The sequence below is a fragment of the Nicotiana attenuata genome, chromosome 7, assembly GCF_001879085.1.
Source record: "Nicotiana attenuata strain UT chromosome 7, NIATTr2, whole genome shotgun sequence".
Lineage (NCBI taxonomy): Eukaryota > Viridiplantae > Streptophyta > Magnoliopsida > Solanales > Solanaceae > Nicotiana > Nicotiana attenuata.
The window spans coordinates 53,666,917-53,680,101 of NC_031995.1; the positions used below are offsets into that span (position 1 = coordinate 53,666,917).

The 13,185-nt window shown below is 37.0% G+C and overlaps 1 long non-coding RNA gene across 1 annotated transcript; it reads right to left on the reverse strand.

Moving 5' to 3' along the window:
* On the reverse strand, positions 620-10,831 carry LOC109229111. The gene is made up of 3 exons (XR_002068508.1): positions 10,668-10,831; positions 10,456-10,500; positions 620-1,026 (listed from the first exon to the last, which is right to left on the reverse strand). It is a non-coding gene; the product is annotated as an uncharacterized LOC109229111 (long non-coding RNA).

Below are 13,185 nucleotides of genomic sequence, written 5' to 3' on the forward strand. Positions count from 1 at the left end.
TTTTTATTGGATTAAATTATAATTACATTTAAATATTTAAAATTTTGGATGAGTTAATACTAAGAATTTGAATAAACATAAAAAAAATTTAAAAATAATTAACTTATATAAAAAAATCAATTTACTTCTTTTAAAACTATCCGTATATGAAAACTTATTATTCAAGTTGATAAAACTCATATGGTACAAAATTTTATTTCTACAACAAAACATTGGCAAAAAATGAAATTGGAGATAGAGCAAAATCGATTATATCAAATTGGTGAAGTGCAAATTTGAAGCGATAAGGATGAAACAGTACAAGACAAATGTATTCTAAATGAGTTGTATTTTTTCTTCATTCATTCTAAAGAATGGCAATTCTCCATATTTTTTATACATTATTTCTTGTAAAATATTAACTCAACGGCGGAAAAACTACGAGAAAACAACAATAATAAGGCATTCGAGAACTTATATGAGACTGATTACCTTTTTAAGTTCTTATTTACAACTCAAACATATCATATCATATAGATATGTAAGATAGACAGAGATTTTTTTTTTCTTCAAAATTGTATATTCATGAATATAGGATACACGCGCAAAGCGCGTACCCTAAAACTAGTAGGTAGAAATGTACGAGCAAGCTTTCAAACACCATTCTATAACCCTCTACAGGGGCCGACTTTCACTTCAATTTCTACTGACGCATTTAAACAGAAACTGATGTTAAGTAGCAGTTCAGGACCTTCAGTAATATGGTTTGCCATAATCTTATCAAGTCCAACTAAAAACCAAAACCTCACCAAATTACCAAGCATACCAGGCCAAAAATATTAATTTCTACAACAATCTTTTAGCTCAACGCTGTTCTGTTATTTTTCTGGGAAATTCAATTAACCTTAACGTTTAAGGTTCATCGGCCGCAGACAAACCATCAAGTGAAGGAAGAAAACTGATGGAAAGTCCTCCCAACATGAGTTCACCCAAGGAGAAGTTTAAGACATTTTCCTTATTCCCACAGGTCCTGAATTTCATAGGCGCCTGCATCATCACAAGAAAAAATACACTGTGAGTAGAACTTCTGATACACCCTACAACAGTATTGCCACATAAACCTATTCAACCTTCATGCTAGCTAAACATTTTTCAGCCATAAGAAAAAGGAACCTTCTGGCCAAGCATGTTTTTTATTGTCGTGGAGAAAACTTGAAGTTTACATGCATCAGCAGATTATAAATCTGTCTTTGTCCTTGGTCAATCTAGCTGCTTCATTCTACTTATACAGTGGATTTAGTTTACAAACCAACTTAAAAATGGAGGGTTAGGGGCTTATAGGGTTAAAGTCTTTAGTGCAAGGGAAAAAGGTAGCCACAAAATGTCAGTACACATGGATTATCAGCTTTTTGTCCAAAAGGACACATTATGACCACGCAGTTTCCAGCAATGTGGCTGAGTAAATACCAATCCAGGCTTTTAGAAGGAAAACTCTGAAATTGTGAAGCTTGAAACTCTGATAAACAGAAAAAAGATACTTGAAACTGATATAATAGAGTTGAATGGGAACACAACAAGAACAATGAGATCCATAGTCCCCAGAATACAGCATAAAGCACAAATAAAAAGGTAGAATGTCAAATAAAGGCAATAGTCTTGCTCCGCTACCAAAGCCTACCATCGCTATCTGTTGCTCTCTCAAACACAGCAATGCAAGGGACTTCACTATGCAAGACCTTGGAGCCATGTCATGGCAGTCGCGGCTTCCTTTTGGCTTTATATTCCAATTACGTAAGATGGGAATCTTGCCCCGCTTAAACCAGAAAACAAGAGTTTGCATCAGACACGCTCAACTTCACTGATCTCTAATTTATTCGTGAACAAGCTAATGAAGTATGTAGGTTTACGAGTTCCGCCCTAATCCACCAAAGACTTTCACAAAATGTAAACAGAGTACAAGTAAAAGGGGCAAATTAATTGACGATTTCTCTGAAGCTTTTACACATTATTCTCCAGCCTGCAAAAGACCTTCTCGACTAGATCCAATAATTGAATGAGCTGCAAATCTACAAAGTTCATCTTACTAAAATAAAGTACAAGAGAGAGCATCAGCAGATGCATTAAGCTAAAGAAGCATCCAACTATTCTGACTTTGCTTTTGCATCACTTTATCCCAAAAGGACTTTGGATCTAACCGGAAATGCCGTAGACAATCCAGCCAAGGAACACACCAACTTAACTCAGAGGCGGCTGAAGGGTGAAGCAGCCCAAGCAACTGCTTTAGGCCTCATATTCGTGGGGCCACATTTATTTTAGTAATATGTATATTTGTTGATTTTTCGAAAAAATGTTGAGTGTTTCTAAGGAGAAAGTGCAATTTTTCATTAAAAGAAAAATGAAACCATCCTTTCGGTAAATGTGTCATTTTAGTAATGACTTTACATGCAAATATTTTCTTGCCTCATTTACATTTGACAGCTAACCTCTTAAATGGGCCCACATTATTTTTATCCTTTAGCGTTCTCTTCAAAGAATGTGTATTATACTTTTACAGGGAGAAATTCAAAAATAGCCAGATTTATAAGTGGTCGTTCAAAAATAGCCCAGTTTCAAAAGTAATCGAAATTTAGCCACTTTTCATGTAAAGATAACTCTGAGCAAAAGCACTGTTCAAAACTCGAAAAATACGCCAGTATATTATGCTGGAGTTCCAGCCAGCATATTATACTGGAGTTCCAAGATAAGTATGCTGGAACTCCAGCATAATATGATAGAGTTCCAGCATAAGTACACTAGAACTCCAGCATAATATACTGGAGTTCCAGAAAAGTATACCGGTCCAGTATAATATGCTGGAAGTTCATACACAAGTGCTCGAATCTCCGGTATATTATGCTGGAACTTTCCGTGTGTTGGAGTTCCAGCATAATATGCTGGAAGTTCATACACAGGTGCACCAAACTCCAGTATATTATGCTGGACCGGTCTCTATTGCAGCAAAATAGTGGCTATTTTTCGTTGACTTGGTAAACGCTGGCTATTTTTGAATGACCAGTCCGAAAACTGGCTAGACCGTGCTATTTTTACCCTTTTATATTCTTTTTCTTTGAGTTTGAGAGTACTATTCGTAAAAACTAGAGTGCTGAAAACATCTCCCTACCTTTCTCTTCTTGTTTTTCTTTAAAGTTTTTCAAGCATTGCAACAAGCACATTTAAGCAGCGAAAGATTATTTTGATATCCCCATCCGTAGGTCCAAGATCTACATCTATAAATGATATCAACTTGAATCAGATTCTATTATTTAAATTATATATTTTTTCCCTCAAAAATTGGTTAGCCTTGATCGTTCTTTAAAATAAAATAGCCATTATGACTTATTTTTCAAATGAAAAGTTCTTGGGAAAATATTATAAGCGGAAAATATATACTTTAATTAATATACTCAATCAGATAGAAAAACTTCATTCTTTTCCAAATGCCTTTGTTGTTTATAGAATAGTGTTAACAATTCATATAACAGTTGTCCAGTTGCCTCAGTTGAAACGAGTTTTTCAAATTAAATAAAAGAAAAATTTTAGAAGAAATCAATAATACAAAATAACTACTCATAATTTTGCATCTCAAAAAGCTAGAAAAATGGGCTTTATATATATATATGAGGTTTTTGTTTTGACCAAAAAATTAAGGCCTCTTACTTTTTTTCCTTAAACCTCATTGTATTGGATGGAAGGCCTCTTATTAAAGTTTAGCTTTAGGCCACCATCTTCATTGAGCCACCTACCCGAACCTCCTTCCTCTTTAGCTTTATTCACCAACTTCCAACCTTTTTGCAGGGGTATACCCATGTACAGACGGAGTATTTCATCTACAAAAACCTGCTGCATCTGATATTGCCTATAAACTCTACCAATTTCCTCTGTTGCGGTTAAAATTTGTAATAACACATATACTTCAACATATGTACATTGGATGATTTCCCTTCAATGCACCTCTGGTTTCTCCCCTCCCAAATAGTCCAGCACACACAAGTAGGGACAGTCTTCAATAATTTTCTCAGCTCCTTTTTGCAACTATGACCCGACTAGCTTACAAATCAGGACAGGTCCCATAGTTGCCTGGTAACTGGAAATGCAGGAATAAATGTTTGATCCTCCATGTCATGCTTCAAATGAAGCACCTGTTGCATATGATTACTCCCCTTTTCTGCAAATTCGACTTGGTTAGAAAGGAATCGTGAGCTATCACCAGCAGAAGCATGATACTTTATATGGAGCATTTGATCCACAATATAACTTCTTGAAAATCTGTTGTACCTGTACTCAATTCCCACTAGCATCCAAAATCAATGTATCCTCACTTACTATTAAGCTGCATGCCCGATCTACTTCCTGGCCACCTTTCTATTGCATAGTCAAAGCACTCTCTTCTGAACCTAAGTTCCCAGCCATTGTCTGTTGCAACTTGTAATGATGTAGCCTCAATGTTGGTTGCTAGACTAAATAGGTAAGAACATTCTTGCTTTCCATGGAGTAAGCCCTATCCACAAGTTGTGCCAAAAGTTGACTATTCTTATATTCTCTATTCTGATTGCACCATTGAGGAAAAACTTGACTGTTGGTTTCTAAAAACTTCCAAACCCCTACACCACGAGGGCTGATCACTGCTTCTGTCCTACTGTCTCACAAATTCATTTCTCGAATTTTATAACTGATTTTCCAAAAAATACTGGCAATAAAGCACCAAATCGTCAAAGGGAACCCATCAGGTTCCCTGGAAACCCGAACAAGTGTGTTGTGTTAAAGAAAAGGTACATCAACTGTAGTGCTAACCCCAAAGCTAATGCTTTCTTATATTTCATGGCTTTCCATGTAATTTTCAAGCTTTGCCCTAACTGCCTCCTATGTAGTTTTCCAGCATGAACTAGCATTCTTATGGGATCAATTTTAATCTCATATAAAAAAAGTTGATCCCATAACAATGCAAGTTGTTCATGCTTAGTTATGATATAAGAAGCTCTAACTTTAAGGAAATCGAAGAAAGCCGCGTACAAGCCATATGTACACGAGGGACTTCAGGCTGTGATGGCAATTGGCATGAGGGTTGCTGCAGTATGCTGTATTTTCATCTCATTGTACCTAGGCTGGCTTCTAATGCTCTCAGCTAGCTGCTCAATGATTCGTAATTATCGTTTGTAAATGATAAAGGATCCTAGGTTGCTTGCTTCCCCTTCTCAAGAAAATTAGAAATGGTTTTGTGAAAAACCATTCTTTTTAATGAATATAAAGGTGCCCATGCAAGGCATTGCTAAATAGCAGCTGCTTAATAGGGTTGGTTCAAAATTGGGTAAACACTGCTTTTCCTGAAGAGTTCGTATTGTAGATTCAGGATGAGGCACTAGGTGGTGCCCTGTTAGGTGTTTGCCATAATTTTCTTACCATATTTGGTTTTCCTATCTCTAGAAGAAAAAGGGCAATATAATTACCTTAACTGGGTTTTCCTTTTTGTAAAAGGAAATTATAAATCTCCAATATTTGGCTAGTCCTTTTTCTTGTAGGAAAAGGTTTGGACTTCTATAAATTGAGGATCCTTCCTTCACATTCAGTAGCATCCACAATGTAGCCATAGGGGTCTTGAGAGTCGTGTTTAGGGGGAGAACTTTACGGGACAAGTGACACACTAACACTTGTCCCNTTGTTCTCTTGATATTTTGTACTCTCTTTTTATTATAGTGGATTGCTCATCTCCATTGTGGACGTAGATCAGTTGACCGAACCACGTTAAATGTTTGTGTCTCTTGTGGTAGATTTCTCTTTTGTTGTCTGATTTATGGTTGTTCAAGGTTTGCTTTGCTAGCTTCCGCATGACACCTGACTTTTTCGGTCCTAACAAGTGGTATCAGAGCCAGCTTCGAGCGAGGTTCAAGACAAGTTCATCTTGGCGTGTTCAGTTCTAGCTGCAACATATTTGACGATAATTGTGATTTTTTTGTCTGAAAAATTTGACCGGAGTACTACGCACGTTGAGACAAACTTTGTGGCGGAGATCTGGAGATGCGACCTGTTGAAGGCTATGTGAAGAAGGTGGATAAGTTTATTTTGTCAGAAAATTCAGGCCAAGGGGGAGAATTGTTAGGTGTTTGCCATAATTTTCTTACCATATTTGGTTTTCCTATCTCTTGAAGGAAAAGGGCAATATAATTACCTTAACTGGGTTTTCCTTTTTGTAAAAGGAAATTATAAATCTCCAATATTTGGCTAGTCCTTTTTCTTGTAGGAAAAGGTTTGGACTTCTATAAATTGAGGATCCTTCCTTCACATTCAGTAGCATCCACAATGTAGCCATAGGGGGCTTGAGAGTCGTGTTTAGGGGGAGAACTTTACGGGACAAGTGTTAGTGTGTCACTTGTGTTTGCCTCTTCGTGAGGTTGTTCTCTCGATATTTTGTACTCTCTTTTTATTATAGTGGATTGCTCATCTCCGTTGTGGACGTAGGTCAGTTGACCGAACCACGTTAAATGTTTGTGTCTCTTTTGGTAGATTTCTCTTTGTTGTATGATTATCGTCGTTCAAGGTTTGCTTTGCTAGCTTCCGCATGACACCTGATTTTTTCGGTCCTAACAAGTGGTATCAGAGCCAGCTTCGAGCGAGGTTCAAGACAGGTTCATCTTGGCGTGTTCAGTTCTAGCTGCAACATATTTGACGATAATCGTGATTTTTTGTCTGAGAAATTTGACCGGAGTACTATGCACGTTGAGACAAACTTTGTGGCGGAGATCTGGAGATGCGACCTGTTGAAGGCTATGTGAAGAAGGTGGATCAAGTTTATTTTATCAGAAAATTCAGGCCAAAGGGGAGAATTGTTAGGTGTTTGCCATAATTTTCTTACCATATTTGGTTTTCCTATCTCTTGAAGGAAAAGGGCAATATAATTACCTTAACTGGGTTTTCCTTTTTGTAAAAGGAAATTATAAATCTCCAATATTTGGCTAGTCCTTTTTCTTGTAGGAAAAGGTTTGGACTTCTATAAACTGAGGATCCTTCCTTCACATTCAGTAGCATCCACAATGTAGCCATAGGGGTCTTGAGAGTCGTGTTTAGGGGGAGAACTTTACGGGACAAGTGTTAGTGTGTCACTTGTGTTTACCTCTTCGTGAGGTTGTTCTCTCGATATTTTGTACTCTCTTTTTATTATAGTGGATTGCTCGTCTCTGTTGTGGACGTAGGTCAGTTGACCGAACCACGTTAAATGTTTGTGTCTCTTTTGCTAGATTTCTCTTTTGTTGCCTGATTTATGGTTGTTCAAGGTTTGCTTTGCTAGCTTCCGCATGACACCTGACTTTTTCGGTCCTAACAAGGTGGTATCAGAATTGTGGCACAGAAGATTGAGTCATATGAGCGATAGGGGGATTACGTGTTTGGCTAAGAAAAGTTTGCTTTCTGGATTGAAACAAGCAAAGCTGAAAAGGTGTATCCATTGTTTAGCTGGCAAACAGAAAACGGTTTCCTTTCATAGTCATCCTCCCTCAAGAAAGCCCGATTTGTTGGAGCTAGTACACTCTGATTTGTGTGGTCCTTTTAAAGTAAAGTCAAAAGGTGGTGCACTTTACTTTGTGACCTTTATTGATGATCATTCTCGTAAGCTCTGGGTGTATCCTTTGAAATCTAAAGATCAAGCACTTGGCGTGTTTAAGGAATTTCAGGCCTTAGCTGAGAGACAGACGAGGAAGAAATTAAAATGTATTCGCACTGACAATGGTGGTGAATATTGTGGTCCCTTTGATAACTATTGCAAGGAACAAGGAATTCGTCATCAGAAAACTCCGCCCAAGACGCCTCAATTGAACGGTTTGGCAGAGAGGATGAATAGAACTCTAGTTGAGAGAGTTAGATGCTTACTTTCTGAGGCTAAATTTCCAAATACATTTTGGGCGGAAGCACTTAACATTGTTGCCTATGATCATTTTGTCTCCTGCTGTTGCTTTGGATGGTGATGTCCCAGACAGAGTTTGGTTTGCCAAAGATGTTTCTTATGATCACCTGAGAGTTTTTGGGTGTAAAGCTTGTGTGCATATTCCTAAAGATGAGAGAACGAAACTGGATGTCAAAACTAAGCAGTGCATCTTTATCGGTTATGGTCAAGATGAGTTTGGGTATCGTTTTTATGATCCAGTTGACAATAAACTTATTAGAAGTCGTGATGCAATATTCTTTGAAGACCAAACTATTGAAGATATTGACAAAGCTGAGAAGATAGATTCTTAGAGTAATGAGAGCTTAGTTGATATTGATCCAGTTTCAATTGCTAAGGCTCCTATTGCACATGAAGGAACCCAAGACAATGATGGAGATAGTGATCAAGATCAAAATGATCATCATGGTATAGATGTTATGGATGCTCCAGTTGATGAAGTTGTGGTTGATCAGCAACCAATTCCTGCACAGGTAACTACTTCGAATGCTCCTGAAACCTCTCTTAGAAGATCTACAAGGGAGAAGCAAAAATCCATGCGCTATCCTCCTGATGAGTACGTACTTTTGACTGACATGGGAGAACCTGAGAATTATGATGAAGCCATGCAAGATAATCACAAAGATCATTGGATCGAAGCGATGGAAGATGAGATGAAGTCACTCCATGAGAATGGCACATATGAGTTAGTGAAATTGCCGAAAGGTAAGAGAGCTTTATCTAACAAATGGATATTCAGAATAAAACAAGATAACCATACCTCTCCGCCTAGATACAAGGCGAGGTTAGTTGTTAAAGGTTTTGGCCACAAGGAGGGAGTTGACTTTGATGAAATTTTCTCCCCTGTTGTGAAGATGTCTTCTATTCGTGTGGTTCTAGGCTTAGTCGCAAGTTTAGATTTAGAGGTTGAGCAGATGGATGTCAAGACTGCTTTTCTTCGTGATGATTTAAATGATGAGATTTATATGGAGCAGCCTGAGGACTTCGTAATTAAGCTTGCAGATAAGCATGCGTATTGTAGAAAATTGGCAGGCATGAAGCCTGTCAATAGTTCCTCTACTTGAAGACACATTTGGCCCCTTGGCTGGAGGGGGAGTTTGTTGGGCTCATGCCCATGTTGTCCAGCCAAAGACCCAATGGTCTAATCCTATTCTCTTTTGGTTTCCATTCCTATTCGGAATTGGATTCGGTGTTTATTCCTATTTTGAGTGGGTTTTGGCTTTAAGAGAAAGCACCACTCATGATCTATAAATAGGACAACCTTGGAGAATTATTTATGCTCATTGATACAAGTCTTTGAAAGACTTAAGCACGTAAGAGTGGTTTCTGAGAGAGCTTTCATCAAGAGAGAAGAGAGAAGAAAAGTATTTGTTTTGCTGCAGATTTTTATTCCGACCAGCCAACTTCAGATCACGTTTTCCGATTCGTTAACCGTTGGATCGGGCTGAAATTTTGACTGAGTGTTCGTAACATCTTGGTCTTGGATTTGAACGGTGGAGATCGGATTTTGAGGCTCGTAGCATCTGATTTCGAGCCTCAAACAGCAGCTTCGTTTTTGTGAATTATGTTCTTTCTTCAATTGATTAGTTGTTGCTCTTGTTGCTATTGTTGCTCCGTGTTTGGCCCTTGTTGTGTAGCCAATTTGGAGAACTTTTGTAACCCTCTTATTGTTATAGTGGAGCTTTTTGGGTCTTTGTGATCCCGTGGTTTTTACCTTCGATTTGAAGGGTTTTCCACGTTAAAATTTGGTGTTCTTTATCTTCTTTATTTTCGGGTTTGCCTCTTCCTCAACATAACATGCCCTGCTTACTTATATTCAACGAGAACAGAGAAATGATTGTTGAGACCGTAATATGCAAGATCCTTTTTCTGCCTCCTCAGTCCTCACTCCATCGTCTTTCCAGCGATGCAGTCTGCAGCTACTCCATTTATGATACCACTAGGTGGTGCCCAATATATTTTCCGGTCAACTAGCTATCTATTTTTCACTGTTCTTCAAAACTCAAACCACTGTCCAAATAGCTGCATAATTTCAAACCATCTCATCATCATGTTTAAAAGCTGAATTATACAAACCAGAGCTGCTTACTTGAGATTTGGAATTTACACGCCCACTCTCCTATAATTCATAGCATTTGAATTGAGCTAAGTAGCTTCATAATTTAAAACCATCCGTTTTATCAACAAAAAAGAATCTATAGGAATGGGTGAATGAGAAGTCCAGATCAGCTGGCAGGAGATAGAACATAACGCATTCCAAATATATATCAAATCGCAGATTGGTGCATTAATCTAAAATTCTAAACGATTACCTGAAAGGTGCAAAAGTAGAAGACAAGCAAATGTTTGAAATACCATTATCAAAGCTCGGAGTCGAATATAAATTTTAACAAAATCAACAGACTCCATGGCCAATTAACAATAGAGAAAAATAGAATTCTTAACTTGATGAAAGTCGCAAAAAAAAAAGTGAAAAAGAAAGGGGAACGAAACGAAAATGGAAGTACCTAATTAGAAGGTGCAGATGAAGGATCAGATAGCATCTCCATAATCTTCTTATCCCATACGTCATTTCCAATGGCCAAATCAAATAATACAAAATTGGGTCATTTAAAAAATTAACATAAATCAATTAATTACGCCTCAATTCCGAATTCGACTATAACATAAAACAAGCAAGAAAATATATAGAAAAAGAAAGAGGGGTACACTACCCTACCATGGGCTGCTTTGTGGATGAAATACTGAGCATTGCCTATCACGCAAGCTATGATTCCTACTGCTTCTAAACACATCAATCCCATTCTTCACAAGATAGAAACGACCACAATTTCCTTCAATATTCCAGATGGGCCACGATTCTACACATAGGCCACTACTTGGGATAGGCCCATTTTCCATAGCCCAGGCCTACTTCTACTCTATTCGGGGTATTTGTATCTGTAGCCGTTTTTGGGTCACGTTTTAACTTGTGCCAGCTTTACAAAAAAATTTGCAAACGTACCCACTTTTTCGCATAACTTCAGCATACGGGCCTGAAGTAGCAAAGGCAATCACGCAAAACTTCAGCATTCTAGTAGACGGGCCTTAAGTAGCAAAGGCAATACGCTGAAGTTTTTTTGTCCTGGATAAGATGCTGAAGTTATTTAGTTCATTTGTAAAAACTTCAACACTAAAATAGCTGAAGTTTTTTTGTCCTGGATTCATTAGTTTTGTCATAAAACTTTTTCAAAAACTTAAGCAGAAGATGTTGAAGTTATTTAGTTTATTTGTAAAAACTTCAGCACTAAAATAGGTGAAGTTTTTTTGTCATGGATTCATTAGTTTTGTCATAAAAAATTTTCAAAAACTTCAGCAAAAGATGCTGAAGTTATTTAGTTCATTTGTAAAAACTTCAACACTAAATAAGCTGAAGTTTTTTTGTCCTCGATAAGCTTTTTCAAAAACTTCAGCAGAAGATGCTGAAGTTATTTAGTTCATTTGGAAAAACTTCAGCAGAAGATGCTGAAGTTATTTAGTTCATTTGGAAAAACTTCAGCATTATATAAGCTGAAGTTTTTGAAAAAACTTTCTAACATACTAGATAAATAATCACCTTATTCTTTCATAGTATATTACTACTATAAAATAATCAGATTGCCAACAATGTCTAAATCATAAATTTTGGAAACAATAAATGTGAAAAGAACATAATTATGAAAATATTCACAAATTATTGTCTACTACCTTACGTAATTATTTATAATTTATTTTTAAATAATCTGATAAACATACTTATGGCAATCATCCCATGAACTGAAGTTTCATAACAGCACTAACAGCAGCAGAAGAAAGAAGAAGAAGAACAAGAAAACGAAGGAGGAGGAGAAAGGGGGCTGAAGTTGTTTAAAAAGTGGGTACAAGTTAAAACTTTTTTAAAAAAAAAATGGGTACAGGTTAAATGGGGCGACCAAATAGGGCGCCCCGTGCAATTTTTACACTCTATTCTTCTCAAAATATTTACAAGAACTAACCTAAATAGCCGTCCACCGGACCGCTTAAATTAAAAATAGATTATGGAGGTATAATTTATACATAATTTATGTATTGCATGTATATAATTAATGTATAAACTATGTATATGATTAGAAAAACTAAACAATGATTATGGCCGGCATTGGTGTAAAGATCACAAAAATTGAGCCCAACTTGTGCCTTCAATTTATCAAATTTCGAGAGTTTATTAGTTAATAATGTGAACGATTTATTCTACAAAAATATGTGGAGAAGAACTTCCAATAGTTATAAAATGAAAGTCCACGTTAGAAAAGTCATTCGCTACATTTAAAATAAATATAGAATAATATTCTCTACATTTCCAAATGAATATTATTATTTTTATCTTTAGTTAATATGTCAGGATAAGTACGTAATAGTTTTTAAAACAAAGCTCCGAAACATAGGCTCGAGGGTCCTTTTAGGCCCAAGTCCGGGCGAGGTCGAGTTCGAGCCTGGTGGACCAGATTCAAGCTCGGAGACAGAGTGCAATGCTCGAGAGATAGGAGTACGAGGAGTATCAAGGCTGAGTATGCTCGAATCCGAAATAGTACCGTTATGGATTTACAACAGAATGAGCTAGATTCCTGCCACGTCCCCTAAATCATGGCGCAAATCCCGAAATAGGATTGTACGATTCCGTACTAGGCGGTTAGACAGTTGTACCAAGAATATTCCTTACTGTAAATAGAAATATACCTTTTTTAGGGTTCTCCTATTATATAAAGGGGACCTCAATCATTTGTAAGGGACATCTAATCATTGAGAAAAGAATATATTCTCTGCTTTTTGCCTACTGTTTATCAGAATTGTCCCCTAGCTATACTGCTCTTACTTTACTTTTCTTGCTTAATTATTCTTATTGCTCTAAACCCACCTCGAGGTCACTAAGCTCGAGGTCACTGCTGCTGAGTTATATTGGTTTGATTCACTTATTTCTTTTATTTCTATTTCATATTTCTTGATTATTAATTGGTATTGAATCTAATCACGTATCTTTAAAATCACAAATCAAATTTAGTTGTTACTCGTATTTTCGAAGTAAACAAAACTTGTACCCATGCATTCGAAGTGAATATTCGTTGACTAGTTTATAAGTTGAGTTAGTTTGAATTGTGTATTAGGTGATACCTTTTTTTGCTTGAGCCCGACCGGGTTGGGTCCGGTCCGGAGCAAATCGGGGCCATCGAACCCGACCTGGA